Consider the following 5,000-nt stretch of genomic DNA (forward strand, 5'->3'; position numbering starts at 1 on the left):
TTTGAGTGCACGTGCAAATCTGCTGGAAAAGCCTGTGGAAGTTTCACGGCGTTCGTACGATATTTGGCGACGCAAAAATGAGCGATTTCCCAGCTCGATGGAATTCGGCGCGAGAGAAACGATGCCCCGTAACGCACATGAGAGCAATCCCGGCCAATTTCTCCCGTTTGATGGGGTCTATGTGTAAAAATTTTGACTTTTTTGAGTGCACGTGCAAATCTGCTGAAAAAGCCTGTGGAAGTTTCACGGCGTTCGTACGATATTTGGCGACGCAAAAATGAGCGATTTCCCAGCTCGATGGAATTCGGAGCGAGAGAAACGATGCCCCGTAACGCACATGAGAGCAATCCCGGCCAATTTCTCCCGTTTGATGGGGTCTATGTGTACAAATTTTGACTTTTTTGAGTGCAGGTGCAAATCTGCTGAAAAAGCCTGTGGAAGTTTCACGGCGTTCGTACGATATTTGGCGACGCAAAAATGAGCGATTTCCCAGCTCGAGAGAATTCGGCGCGAGAGAAACGATGCCCCGTAACGCACATGAGAGCAATCCGGGCCAATTTCTCCCGTTTGATGGGGTCTATGTGTAAAAATTTTGACTTTTTTGAGTGCAGGTGCAAATCTGCTGGAAAAGCCTGTGGAAGTTTCACGGCGTTCGTACGATATTTGGCGACGCAAAAATGAGCGATTTCCAAGCTCGATGGAATTCGGAGCGAGAGAAACGATGCCCCGTAACGCACATGAGAGCAATCCGGGCCAATTTCTCCCGTTTGATGGGGTCTATGTGTAAAAATTTTGACTTTTTTGAGTGCACGTGCAAATCTGCTGAAAAAGCCTGTGGAAGTTTCACGGCGTTCGTACGATATTTGGCGACGCAAAAATGAGCGATTTCCCAGCTCGATGGAATTCGGCGCGAGAGAAACGATGCCCCGTAACGCACATGAGAGCAATCCCGGCCAATTTCTCCCGTTTGATGGGGTCTATGTGTACAAATTTTGACTTTTTTGAGTGCACGTGCAAATCTGCTGAAAAAGCCTGTGGAAGTTTCACGGCGTTCGTACGATATTTGGCGACGCAAAAATGAGCGATTTCCCAGCTCGATGGAATTCGGAGCGAGAGAAACGATGCCCCGTAACGCACATGAGAGCAATCCCGGCCAATTTCTCCCGTTTGATGGGGTCTATGTGTACAAATTTTGACTTTTTTGAGTGCACGTGCCAATCTGCTGGAAAAGCCTGTGGAAGTTTCACGGCGTTCGTACGATATTTGGCGACGCAAAAATGAGCGATTTCCCAGCTCGATGGAATTCGGCGCGACAGAAACGATGCCCCGTAACGCACATGAGAGCAATCCGGGCCAATTTCTCCCGTTTGATGGGGTCTATGTGTAAAAATTTTGACTTTTTTGAGTGCAGGTGCAAATCTGCTGGAAAAGCCTGTGGAAGTTTCACGGCGTTCGTACGATATTTGGCGACGCAAAAATGAGCGATTTCCAAGCTCGATGGAATTCGGAGCGAGAGAAACGATGCCCCGTAACGCACATGAGAGCAATCCGGGCCAATTTCTCCCGTTTGATGGGGTCTATGTGTAAAAATTTTGACTTTTTTGAGTGCAGGTGCAAATCTGCTGAAAAAGCCTGTGGAAGTTTCACGGCGTTCGTACGATATTTGGCGACGCAAAAATGAGCGATTTCCCAGCTCGAGAGAATTCGGCGCGAGAGAAACGATGCCCCGTAACGCACATGAGAGCAATCCGGGCCAATTTCTCCCGTTTGATGGGGTCTATGTGTAAAAATTTTGACTTTTTTGAGTGCACGTGCAAATCTGCTGGAAAAGCCTGTGGAAGTTTCACGGCGTTCGTACGATATTTGGCGACGCAAAAATGAGCGATTTCCCAGCTCGATGGAATTCGGCGCGAGAGAAACGATGCCCCGTAACGCACATGAGAGCAATCCCGGCCAATTTCTCCCGTTTGATGGGGTCTATGTGTACAAATTTTGACTTTTTTGAGTGCACGTGCAAATCTGCTGAAAAAGCCTGTGGAAGTTTCACGGCGTTCGTACGATATTTGGCGACGCAAAAATGAGCGATTTCCCAGCTCGATGGAATTCGGAGCGAGAGAAACGATGCCCCGTAACGCACATGAGAGCAATCCCGGCCAATTTCTCCCGTTTGATGGGGTCTATGTGTACAAATTTTGACTTTTTTGAGTGCAGGTGCAAATCTGCTGAAAAAGCCTGTGGAAGTTTCACGGCGTTCGTACGATATTTGGCGACGCAAAAATGAGCGATTTCCCAGCTCGAGAGAATTCGGCGCGAGAGAAACGATGCCCCGTAACGCACATGAGAGCAATCCGGGCCAATTTCTCCCGTTTGATGGGGTCTATGTGTAAAAATTTTGACTTTTTTGAGTGCAGGTGCAAATCTGCTGGAAAAGCCTGTGGAAGTTTCACGGCGTTCGTACGATATTTGGCGACGCAAAAATGAGCGATTTCCCAGCTCGATGGAATTCGGCGCGACAGAAACGATGCCCCGTAACGCACATGAGAGCAATCCGGGCCAATTTCTCCCGTTTGATGGGGTCTATGTGTAAAAATTTTGACTTTTTTGAGTGCACGTGCAAATCTGCTGAAAAAGCCTGTGGAAGTTTCACGGCGTTCGTACGATATTTGGCGACGCAAAAATGAGCGATTTCCCAGCTCGAGAGAATTCGGCGCGAGAGAAACGATGCCCCGTAACGCACATGAGAGCAATCCGGGCCAATTTCTCCCGTTTGATGGGGTCTATGTGTACAAATTTTGACTTTTTTGAGTGCACGTGCAAATCTGCTGAAAAAGCCTGTGGAAGTTTCACGGCGTTCGTACGATATTTGGCGACGCAAAAATGAGCGATTTCCCAGCTCGATGGAATTCGGCGCGAGAGAAACGATGCCCCGTAACGCACATGAGAGCAATCCCGGCCAATTTCTCCCGTTTGATGGGGTCTATGTGTAAAAATTTTGACTTTTTTGAGTGCACGTGCAAATCTGCTGGAAAAGCCTGTGGAAGTTTCACGGCGTTCGTACGATATTTGGCGACGCAAAAATGAGCGATTTCCCAGCTCGATGGAATTCGGCGCGACAGAAACGATGCCCCGTAACGCACATGAGAGCAATCCGGGCCAATTTCTCCCGTTTGATGGGGTCTATGTGTAAAAATTTTGACTTTTTTGAGTGCACGTGCAAATCTGCTGAAAAAGCCTGTGGAAGTTTCACGGCGTTCGTACGATATTTGGCGACGCAAAAATGAGCGATTTCCCAGCTCGAGAGAATTCGGCGCGAGAGAAACGATGCCCCGTAACGCACATGAGAGCAATCCGGGCCAATTTCTCCCGTTTGATGGGGTCTATGTGTACAAATTTTGACTTTTTTGAGTGCACGTGCAAATCTGCTGAAAAAGCCTGTGGAAGTTTCACGGCGTTCGTACGATATTTGGCGACGCAAAAATGAGCGATTTCCCAGCTCGATGGAATTCGGCGCGACAGAAACGATGCCCCGTAACGCACATGAGAGCAATCCGGGCCAATTTCTCCCGTTTGATGGGGTCTATGTGTAAAAATTTTGACTTTTTTGAGTGCACGTGCAAATCTGCTGAAAAAGCCTGTGGAAGTTTCACGGCGTTCGTACGATATTTGGCGACGCAAAAATGAGCGATTTCCCAGCTCGAGAGAATTCGGCGCGAGAGAAACGATGCCCCGTAACGCACATGAGAGCAATCCGGGCCAATTTCTCCCGTTTGATGGGGTCTATGTGTAAAAATTTTGACTTTTTTGAGTGCAGGTGCAAATCTGCTGAAAAAGCCTGTGGAAGTTTCACGGCGTTCGTACGATATTTGGCGACGCAAAAATGAGCGATTTCCCAGCTCGATGGAATTCGGCGCGAGAGAAACGATGCCCCGTAACGCACATGAGAGCAATCCGGGCCAATTTCTCCCGTTTGATGGGGTCTATGTGTAAAAATTTTGACTTTTTTGAGTGCACGTGCAAATCTGCTGAAAAAGCCTGTGGAAGTTTCACGGCGTTCGTACGATATTTGGCGACGCAAAAATGAGCGATTTCCCAGCTCGAGAGAATTCGGCGCGAGAGAAACGATGCCCCGTAACGCACATGAGAGCAATCCGGGCCAATTTCTCCCGTTTGATGGGGTCTATGTGTAAAAATTTTGACTTTTTTGAGTGCAGGTGCAAATCTGCTGGAAAAGCCTGTGGAAGTTTCATCCGACGAAAAAAGCACGTTCTCGAGAAAGCAGGAGAGCTAAGTCATTCACAAATTAGCTGGATTTGGCTTGTGGTTCGTTTCCCAAGTAACAGAGCGGCATCAACCTTTAAGTGCACGCCAGTACATCCCCGTGGGATACAGGGGGTCTCGGCGGACTTTGCTCGGGGGAAAAACGTCGAGGTGAGCCGCCTGGCCATGCTGTTCATGGGTCTCTCCTTTTTAAGTTTCGCCTGCCAATTTATTTTCTCTAGCGGTTTTATACACTAGCACTCGATGTTTTGGGAAAGGAATACAATTGTTCAAAAAACGTCTTCGCAATTCATGTCGTTAGATTGCTAATGAAAATTCGTAAAAAAACGTACACGCCATACATGTTCTTTGCTTCCCTCTCGATACAAGTGAAGGGGAAAAACAGCCTTAACGGTTGCTAAAAAAATCGCCCTTTACATATACATGGGTCGTCTTCCCCTCTCGACAACGGAGACAAGTAACCCACGCCAGGCACTGTCAGTAACTGCCATAGATCTGCTTTAAAATGCCCATTCGTCTTGCGTCGCTCACGTTCCCGGAGCTTTGGGTAATGTCTGAGGCCTATCCCCGCTAATTTCTACCGTTTGTCGGTAGCTGTCTGTAAAAATATAGCATACACCAAAACGAGAAAATATTTCCATCGCACCTGCACAAGTGTATGGACAATGGCAATCTTCATGCGATGCATAAGTGGTGTGTGTCAGCAGGTTTTGTTTCCCAAG

Source organism: Lampetra planeri, unplaced genomic scaffold (assembly GCF_965212315.1).
Source record: "Lampetra planeri unplaced genomic scaffold, kcLamPlan1.2.h2 scaffold_525, whole genome shotgun sequence".
NCBI lineage: Eukaryota > Metazoa > Chordata > Hyperoartia > Petromyzontiformes > Petromyzontidae > Lampetra > Lampetra planeri.